Source organism: Lichenostomus cassidix, chromosome 4, assembly GCF_008360975.1.
Source record: "Lichenostomus cassidix isolate B80296 chromosome 4, HeHo_3.0, whole genome shotgun sequence".
Lineage (NCBI taxonomy): Eukaryota > Metazoa > Chordata > Aves > Passeriformes > Meliphagidae > Lichenostomus > Lichenostomus cassidix.
In genome coordinates, this window is record NC_139484.1 from 2,719,238 (window position 1) to 2,730,027 (window position 10,790).

At 37.4% G+C, this 10,790-nt stretch overlaps 1 long non-coding RNA gene across 1 annotated transcript; it reads right to left on the reverse strand.

Annotated features, from left to right (window-relative positions):
• Window positions 1–326: 326 nt before the first annotated feature.
• LOC146437691 (uncharacterized) lies at window positions 327–2,939 on the reverse strand. The gene is made up of 3 exons (XR_014851952.1): window positions 2,585–2,939; window positions 726–792; window positions 327–545 (listed from the first exon to the last, which is right to left on the reverse strand). It is a non-coding gene; the product is annotated as an uncharacterized LOC146437691 (long non-coding RNA).
• Window positions 2,940–10,790: the final 7,851 nt, after the last annotated feature.

The following is a 10,790-nucleotide window of genomic DNA, read 5'->3' on the forward strand; positions in this document are numbered from 1 at the left end:
GGTTGTATTAAAAATAGCAACCTTCCTGCAATCACAGCCCACTGTTTCAAGGAAAATAAAATAAAGAATCAGGTGTTCAGTAACATTAGAATGGCATCTGAAATAATTAAACTACTGTTTTCATAACTCTGAGGAAGAAAGGGACATAGAGGAAAACCTGCCTGATGCTTAAGAAAAGTTAAACAGCCCACTGTTTCGCCTCAGTTGTTCTGCTGAAACAATGCTTTACATTTTTATGTGGGTTTTTTTCATTTTTACAAAGTTTTTATGGGGAAAAAACAAACACAACCTACAGAGTGTTGGAAAAGTAACCATATATATGTAATAGCTGTATCACAAATTTCTTTCCCCTGGTTTTTTTTCCCCTCTTGCCATATAATTGGAGGCCCCAAGCTGAGGTATTTCAATCAGCCTTCTCTGGACTCCTCTGTAGGAAAAAAAGACCTCTAGAGAGCGCTGCAACACAAAAATTCTGAATCGCCTTTGGCAGGGCTCTCTCCCTTCTCCCTCAGCTCTCCGTAGAGCCTTTGAATGTTTCCAGTTAGCTGGGAAAAAAGGTAGATCAGCACTCCTGCGAGTGAGGCAGCAAATTTGTTCCCATTTCTTTAAAAATATTAGGTGCCTAGCTAAAGCTGCTGGAAACGAATTCCTTGTTTCATTATATTATTCCCTGGTTCGTTGCATTTTTTATTTTCCCTGCTTAACTATAAACCAAACAGATCTACCTGATTTAATGCAGCATCACCAGAATTCATATGTCCTGGCATGTTGAGCTGATTAGGTTCTTTTTAACTTAAAAAAAATGGAATAAGTTTTCAATTATTAAAGTTGCACAAATAATTTTTCAAGTTAATTTATAAAAACAGAAAATCATACCAGATTGCTGATCCAAAAACTACAATAGCTAAAAAGCACCATTGCAAAACACACTGTTGAAAGATATTGTCTCTAAAATTGTCTTTATGCCTCTACTGGTAAGAATTAAAATACTAAATTGTATGTTTTATGACAATATCTTTGCAACATACCATTCTTTAAGAAGTGTATTTTTGTTTTCATAGCTGATTTTTCAATGGCATCAGGGACTATGATGCACAAGTCTCTTCATAGAATGGTGTCCTGGTTTATTCATTTTTCTGAGGGTTGCTTCAAAGCATTTTAGGCATTTCACAAACTCAAGGACAAAAACTCAAAACTAATGAATTAGCAGTATGATCCCTTTTAGAGGCAATTAAATTTTCTTGACTCTAAAATGATTACAGTTAAGATGAATCTTAAATTTTCATTGCCTGCCCATGAACATTATCCTTTAAAAAATTAGTTTTTCACCTATTTGTGTGTGGTTAAAGTTTCCTTTCCAAAAATCAAATGTCCCTTTCACTTTCTGTGGAAAAACATTGAACTTTATAATGTTTTTGCAAGATTTATCCCCAACACATTCTTGAATGTTTAATCAAAGGTATCAATAGATACCACTCGTGTTTCATTGAAGAAGAACCAGTCAGCTTGCAAATAAGTGGAATTTTTAATAGTTTGTGCTACTTCCAGCAGTGTTCTACTCTAGCAAGCAAAATGAGGCATGACACAAGCAATGCAACTCTATTAGATGACAAAACATTTCCCATTTTCCTGAGCTCTGAGATTATTTTAGAAGACAGAATGAATTCTATTGGCATTTGGTCTCCATAATACAGGCTGTACATTGCAGGTGTCCAGATGACAAATGTACATTCAAAAAAAAAAAAAAAGAAAAAAAGAAAAAAATTTCAGTACAAAGTAGTTTATCCTGAATAACCAGGAGTCAAATCTTATGGTAAAAATTATTTAGAAAATCAGGGAAGGAGCAAATATAGCATCCTATTGAAGAAAGAAAATGTTGCCCTAGTTAAATGATGTTGCCTGGTATGGCAACTGTTAAAAGACAAGCTTTCAAGCTTTTGTATGATTAATAGAATTCCAACTTTATGTAAATATGATCAGATTAGATTTAACATTTTATGCAACAAGCTGTGCTTTAGCAATTGTCATTTTGTTTTTCTCAGCAGAGAAAATATTATTGATATTGACATAATAACATTCTTGTTTTACTAACTTTATTAAAAGTAGCTCTAAAATAGAAAAGTTCATAAATACATAATTCAAATTAAATCAACCAAACATGCCCAGCTTTATAATCATAACTTCTTTTTCCACTGGCAACATGAATTAACGACTCCTTTGTTTTGCTCACAACAAGATTGTTTTTTCACTTACTAAACAGTTGTGAAAATGGTGAAACATACCCAATGAATGGGATTCCCAAAGGACTGATGTTCTTCTGTCAGTCTTTTATGACTCAGGGTAAGTAAGGACTACTGATAACTAAATACAACTTAATAACTTCAATAACTCTGCAGAAATACCAGTTTATTCTATAGTAGGTCTGCACTCTTCAACTACATGGACACTAACTGTAGCATTAATTTATATTTTTCAGGCCTTCATTCACAAAGTCAGATATTTGGATTGGTCACTCCTTTTAGAATTTCTCCATTTGCTTTCCATTTCTTGCTTTCTCAGAAACAGTTTTTTGCTTTTTCCTCACCTTTCATTTCTTTCCCATTTCAGCCTGTTATGACTACCTTCCTTATTATTCTTTTCCTTTACTGTAAAATTCTTTCCAGCCTTTTTTTCCAGAGAGTGCTGTTCCCAGTCACCTGTCTTTCCTTCACAGCCACCTTGCAGGAAGGAGATTTTAATTGTTTTCTGCAAATATGGGGTCTTTTCACAAGTTAGCAACAGATAGGATGAAACAGCCTCAGGTTATGGCAGTGGAGGTTTAGGTTATCTGGAAAGATTTCCTCCAGGAAAGGTTTGTCAAGCCCTGGAACAGTCAGCAGTGGAGTCAATATTCCTGGAGGGATTTAAAAGATGTGTAGATGTGGCACTTGGGGACAGGGCTCAGTGGTGGCACTTGGGGACAGGGCTCAGTGGTGGCCTTGGTAGTGCTGCACTTAACTGTCCCTAGGGGGTTTTGTGACCTGATTGATTCCATGCTTCTATGGCCTCCTGTAACTCCTGGAAGAGTTTAACTGGAGAGAATTTTCCAATTTAATCTTGAGGAGAAAAAAAGAATACAAAGTTAAAAAAACCCCACCCTCACCAACAGGAAGGTTCATAAGCAAAAAGCTATGAACTTTTTCCACCAAACATTTTGTGGAACTTTGCAGTCACAGTACTGATCCTTTGCAATACCTTTCCCACAGAAACCATTTGTCCATGTCAGTCAGTACAAGTGAAAACTCTTCAGGGAAAAAAATAAGTAAGTTTTAAAAGAATCTGCAGAATGCCCATTTTTTATTAAGTTTTTTAAAAATTTCATTCACCTCAAACATCACACTCAAAATAACATTCATCAAAGAAGTTACTGTGGCAACACTGACATCAGCCGTGGAATATCTATTTTTTAATGTTGTATATGAGCTTTTAAAAACACTCTTCCTGCCTGAAACAACTTAGGGGCTTATTAAAGAGAGATTAGAAAAGTGAGGTTAATCTTGTACTTCAGGATTCATATGCATTTCATCTTGTAGCATTTCAAAGTTCTTTTCCTGCAACTGCTGCAGATTTCATTTGTGGTCCTAGAAAATTCTATCTTCATCACCCATGAAAATATGATTTCTTTCCTTCAGTCTTGTTCAGAAGTAACATCTATCTCAATTTTAATCTAGGTGGGTGTAACTTCAAGCATTTATGTCATCAAATCATTGCTTAGAATCCTGGGAACATCCTATTACCTGGGATGGCTGGGTGCTATCATAAAACCAGTAATAATCACCACCATAAAAGTAACTGACACTAAGACACACATTAGTGAGCACCACAACCTTCCCAGCCTGTGAGGCACTGAGCTGGTATTAACTGGGGAGTTGCAGTGATTTGGACAAAGTGCTGCCATATGCACGTGATGGGAACTCGCCTCAGTAATTTCTGCTCTCAAAACCAGATTAATTTTAGGACTAAAAACTTTTCTTTTAAAACCCCTTTCACATCTATTGACAACCTTCATTATTAGTTGCTAACTTGCTTGGGTGTGTTGATCTGTGAGTCTCATTTGAATACATTCATTATTATACTGCCAGAAGAAACAAAATTAAACTTAATTAGAGGTCACATCACCTCCAGCTCAAGTTAATTAAAAGCCTAATCAAACCTTTTGGGAAACAGTAGCCTGTCAGTGAAAAAATGATAAGGGGAATAAATTGCATTATCCCCACACTAAGGACAGTAATCTGTCTGATTGCCTTTTATTCCTCCCCCTGCCTCATTTTGCACAAAAAGAAATGCATAGAATAGGATATATACTCTGGCATAACATTCATACTAAATAACTGAGTTTGCCAGCTTTCCTTCAGTCTGGTAACCAATGCAGGAAGAATATTGCAGGAAGAAATGCAGGAATTGTGCTGCACTGGAAGAATATTCCAATACTGCAGGAAGAAATGCAGGAATTGTGCTGCACATCTTTATGCTGCCTAGCACTTAGAAATAATTAGCCATTACAAGGTCAACTTCCCAACTTAACTGCGTTTGGGAGAAGCATGGAAAGCAGCTGGAGGCCTAAAGGAGTGAATCTCCAATTAATAAAGAGGAGATAGGCAGAACCCCTGGGGTGCAGCCTCTGCCTGCCTGTGTCAGGACACCTGCTTTCTTAACTGGGGCTGACCTGCTGGGCAACCTGGAAAAGCCACTGCCTCGCTTGGATATTTGTCTTGGCCATTTAAATCTGCCCACAAATTGTGCTCTTTCAGATAATTTTTGCTTCTCAGTAATGCATTCTCTTCACTTACTGCTGTATTATCAAAATACCAGCCATGCTGTAAGGAAGCTACAAAGAAAGACATTTCTCACGTGGGAGGTCTAATGAGGAAAAGTTCTACCAACAGATGCTGAAAATTATTATGGCCACTTGTTTCACGTCACCAACAGCCTCATATAACAGCCTGTCCCATCACAAGCCCACAGATTAAATTTATAAAAGATAAATGCTGATTTTTCAATAAAAATTGTTTATTGGACTCAAAAAGAAGTCCTGAACAGAAAGCACCCAGTAAGAAAATTGGGATAATCAACATGTTAATTATCTGTGTTTCTTTGACACCACATATTTTCTGAGTCTGGCAAGCACCTGTTAAATTTTAGCCCAACTGCTTCCTTGGGCATTATAGGTAGTATTCATTATGGAACATGAAAATCTCAACTTGTGTCAAACGAACAGTTTGGTATCATCCCTGTTCCATTCTGGATGAGTTAAATTCATAAAAATGAGATCCAAATCTTTGTACTTCTTTTTTCTGCTCGTCCTCACCCTTACTTGTTCTTTCTGTACAATGATGAGCTGTTTAAGCTAAGCTGAGCTGAGCTGATGGTTTTCATCAAAACAGCTTTTTATGCCAAACTCTCAGAAATCACATATTGATTTCAGTGTTGATTTGAAAGGAAAATCCAAAGGAAAGTTTTAGAATACTTAATTTTGAAATAAAAATCTGGGGACTTGAAGCTTCATTTAAAACTTTATTGTTAGTTATGCATTTCACATCTGGTTTGGATTACTCTTTCCATAATTTCATGATATATCTAATATTATTGCAACTCCTGAGGGCTCCACTTAATGTTAACTGAAAGGCATTATCTACTTAGATGAAAATATGTTTCCTATTTGTGGAAAGAATGAAACCACAAGTCTAGATGTATTTTCTTGGATTGGCCCAGAGTAGTCATTTTTCTTACACATTTGAAGCATCTTGGTGTACCTAAACAGAGCAAAAATAGCTTAACATGGGAAAGCAGAAAGTGGATCAGGAATAAATTGCTAATCCTGCATATGTCAACATTTCATTTTGGTGTTGTTTTTCTCTCATGGTGTGTTTCCAGGGAGGGAAAATTAGAAACACACACGAATTTGTTCTTTTGCCTGCTGTCATTTTCTCATAAATGCTCTTCTCAACTTCAGCACCAAGTGGAAATATCTAGCATGGCATACAGATGTTTGCAGCTGAGCAAATGTTTAATACAGATGAATATTTTGGTTGCAAATCAGGGTTAAAATAAAGATATATTATGTCTGGAACTCAACTGGAAGAATTTACATTCCATTTTCCTTCTTGTCATGATGAGTTCCACCCGAACAACATGTATTGCATGCTACTAAATAAAAATATATCTATGCTTAGATTGAAGGCAGACACAAATTTCTAAATTCCATGTAGGAATTCAGATCAGTTTTCATCAGGGAAAAATGAAGGGAAATTCAGGAGAATGCTACTTCATTAAAAAGAAAGATAAAGACCACCAAGGTCTACTAGAAACCATAGAATCATAGGAGTATCATAAACATAGGGAGGCCAATACCTAGGAATAGTAAAAGCAGAAGGAAAAAGCAATCAGCACTAAAATAAAGTACCAGAAATGATGGATGTCAGGAATGAAAGAGAAATGTGTCATGAAAGGAAAACAAAGAAGTGGATATTAAAAGGAAGGTCCATTGAAAAGAGAAAGCTGAAGGACAAAATAAAAATCAATGAGAATAAAATATACATGAAGTGAGTCATAACAGGATGCTTGTATTTTGTCAGATGGAGTCATCAGTCTATGAAAGGAAATAAAACTGTGAAGCAGTGGAATAAAGAACCAGCAAAGCTGGGTCGGAAATGCACTGGAGCTTCCCTGGGGCAGCACAGTGCCTGGGGCTTCCCTTAGCTCCTCTGTCACTTGCTCTGGAGTTTTGGTACCTTTGCTTCAGAAGAGAGAGCAGTGTGACTGCATACAGTTTGTTATCTCAGAGTGTGAAAGGTACAGCTGGTACACAGAAGCAGGGGCTGCTTTGGCACACAGAAACATGGTCTCCTTAGGGTGTTTTGCATTCTTTCTAATTCTGAGGAGCCAAGCCAAAACCAAAAGCAGAGTTGGAGTGACTTCAGTGACCATAGGAAGTCAAGTCAGAGACAGTAAATGGAAGACAGATTGTGGCATATTCCATCAGAGCACGGAACCATAAGAAATGTGACACTATTACCTTCTTGAAAAAGTGAAAGACAACAGCAATTCACACAGACCTCAGTATTCAAGCCATTTCTAATGCATTTTTGAGTTTTGGAAGTGAATTTGGGTTGCAGTTGATTTAGACATGATTTGGGAGTCACTGCTATAGCAGTAAATGGTTTCATAAAAAAAATCTGAGTTTTTACGTCTTTAAACTTTCATCCTCTACAGCAAGCTTTAGAATGAGGAAATGTTCAGGTTTGGAGCAACAGAAATGAAGTCCTTTCCAGAATTGTTTGCCATAGTTCTGTGCTAAAAACAGACACTGATGGTACAGGTGCTGCAGGTGCTTTTCCTGGCTGCCTTCCAGACCAAGGGCCTGCCTAGCTGGGTGCTCACTCCTAGAATGTGCATGAGTCAGCTTAGGTGGAACAAACAATTTTCTCTCTACCAAGAGGGAGCTTCCAAGCAGATTCTTTTGCAACAGGGATATGGGCAGCAAATCTTTAACTGTTGTTACACGTGCACTTCTCTTTGGTGCTCCTCACTGGAACACTGAAATGGGTAAATTTCTCTCGGGTATTGAAGTCAACCTGTTCATCAATTCATGTGTGTAGGATTTAAAGTATCAGTGCCTATTCTAGGGAAACAAGGTAGCCACATTCTTTTTTGTTACAGTATTTTCCTCAGCGATAGGGAGAAAAAGGTGGAGGGTTCCCCTTCCTCTTCTCTGCACCCCTGGTCTTTATTTCTCACAACAGCTGCTCCTTGCTCAAATATCACCATTTCCAGTGCTAAACGTGGCTTCACGAGGTCATTTCCAGAGCCATACACAACTGCACAGCACACAGACACCACATCACTTCATGCTTGGTTCCACACAGGCTTTATTTAAACTTTCTGTCTGAAACTTTCAGAAGTACGATTTAGGGGGAAATTGCAAATAAACCTTCAGAATTGCCTAATTCATAGCAGAGAATGCTTGTTCATCCTGTGGAATGTACTTGATGCACTATTTAGGGAGGTTTTAAGCAGTTTGAATCAGTGCTTTAAAAAAAATTCCATAAGCTTAACAGAACAATAAAATAAATGGGCTGTGAAAGGTTCCCTAAGTTTAACAGAACTGTTCAGCAGAAAAAAATGAAGGAGTCTGAAACATAATAATTGATTTCTGCTGTCACAATGATATTTCTTATTTTAATTTATACTAAATATTGTTATCCTTCTTCAAAAATAATGTCTCCCTGGGTATTTTACCATTTCTTAGGACTCTACAGACTTTTCTTATTCTCACTCACTCACTCCATTATCCTGAGTTCAAAACTACTCCTGCTACCCTCTATTACTCTATTTACAGATGAGGAATGGGGAAGAAGGAAGAAATACCTATGCTAAAAGTATACAAAAAGTTAAAAATGGTTTTAAAGGTAAATCAGGCATCTGTTGTCATTCGGGATTTTTCCATTCTGTCTGTGACTTCACAACAGCTGTTCACCTCTCTGCATTTTCCAACACACTAGGGGAAAGGATGGGGATATTCTTGGAAACATTCTAGTGTGTGGATGGTACTTCTTCAGATTGTATCTCTCACAAATTTGTTTTTGAGGCAGTACTTTGAACAGCTCACAAACTGTTTATTCTTTGACACGTGCTTGTGCTCTGTGCCTTGATGCAGAGGCTTTCTGAAAAAGTTAATTGATCAAGTACAAGCAGAAGCAAAGAGAAATTGTAGGTGAGTTTTTCAGCTGTATCCTGTGACTTTAATGTATTTTTTAAATTACAGTTGGCAAAACATTAGAAGAGCAGTGATCTGTATACTAAAGGTGCAACAGAAAAGGAAAATCTTCCATTCCAGGACAGTGGTGAGTTCCAGATGCAGACACTGATATATCTCCTCTTTATTGATCGTTTTCTCCAGGAACAGGTTGTGTGATTCCATACCAATAGAATTTTATTCATGGAGCATTTGTTTACCACTACTGGAGTGCTGGGTGTTGTCGCTGTTGAGCAGCTAGCAGAGTAATGAAGGCACCAGTTCTCAGTGGCAAGAAGGAATGACCTTTATTGTTTTGATTTCATCACATATATAGAGTTCTCAAAAGTCACCCAGATTGGTCAGTCAGAAGCCTTTCCCCAGGCCTGATTGGCCAGGCCTGCACTGTCCAAGTTCTGGGACACTGTTCCAACAACATCCAAACTTTATCTTTATTTATAAAACACAAGAAAATTTCTCATGGGAAAACCTGTGCTAGCCACAGGGTGTTGTCCACATGCATACTTGAATGTTTATCTCTGTGTCTAAATCTTCTGCAGGATAGTAAATAAGAAAATAAGGCTTTATTTCAGCAAATTAATGAATTATGTAAAACCTCACATACCCAAATTGGCAGGCTTACAGCAGCATTTCTGAAATTGGGCTGAGACTGTCTGGGCGATGGGCAGAGTTAAACATCTGCAGCTCTCAGGTTGAGAATGGGAAATCACTGGCTGGATGTGTGTATTCCAGCCAGGAAACTGCTAATTAACCAGGATAATTGTACAAGCACAATACATAATCAGTATTCACTTCCTTGTCTAAATGAGTGCAAGCCATTCCCACTTCCAGGTACTACTAGAAAATTCAAAAGAGACTGACCTGGCTACTTTGGACAACTTCACGCCTCCAGAATTTCAGTCTTGGCCATGGCATTGACATGGCATTGCTTCATCATATGGATCATATCAATAATGCAGACCTGAATCTAAAAAAATTATGAAACTCAGCTTTGATGCCTTTGGTAGAGTAAATGTTTCATATTGAAGAAGAACAGTTGCTTTCTTGTGACTTACTTAAGACTCATACTCATCTGACAACATTTTCCTCCCAAAGCAGTCAATCTCCATGTATTTCAGAACTGGAAAGAATAAATAAGGGATATGAAAGGAGACTATTAAATATGAACTGTAGTGGTTTAATGCCAGCTGGCAAGTAAGTACCATGCAGCCACTTGCTCACTCCCCCTTCTCAGCCCACCAGTGGAATGGAAAAGTGTAAATGATTTATTTGAATTGAGATTCTCTTGTCACGGTACAAACAGCGAGCAGCCCCTTTCCCCAGGACAAGATCTATTTGCATTTTATTAAATTGTCTGGATAACAATTTGCTGGCAAGTTCTTGAGATCCTGAGATCCTGGAATCCTGCCCTGTCAGGCAAGTACAGAACATGGAACTATCTTCCAGAGCACAGAAAAAAGCTGAAAAAAGCTAAGAGGGAAGGGCTGAGATACTGGATTTGGTGGTAGGTTGCTTTTTGCTGATGCAAGAATGAATCTGCTACAATACATGTGGGAATCTTTTCTTCTTGCGTTGGTTTGTTTGGATCGTGAGAAACTGGGAGGTCAAAACATTGCCTTAATTATAATCTCTAATTCTTGCCATTTTAAAAGGAAAATGATATTATTATTTTACATAATGGTATGCAGCAGAAGCTGTGTTTGAACAATAACCACAGCTAAATGCATTAATGTCTCCCCAGATAACTAGTTTTTACTTTTTTTCTTCCCTCTTACACTTATATGCACATTCTCAAAGGGAACATTGTGCTCATACTGTAAAAGGCTTGAATTACTCTTTTTTTTTCTTAAGAGTACTAGAATTGAATGAAGATGAAAAGGGATATGTATGAAATACGATTTGTTTTTGAATACTATCAGTAATCTCTCTATTCACCTGCCAAGACACATATCTCTTCTATTGAAGAACTGCTTCAAAAAATGTGGAAAACACATCA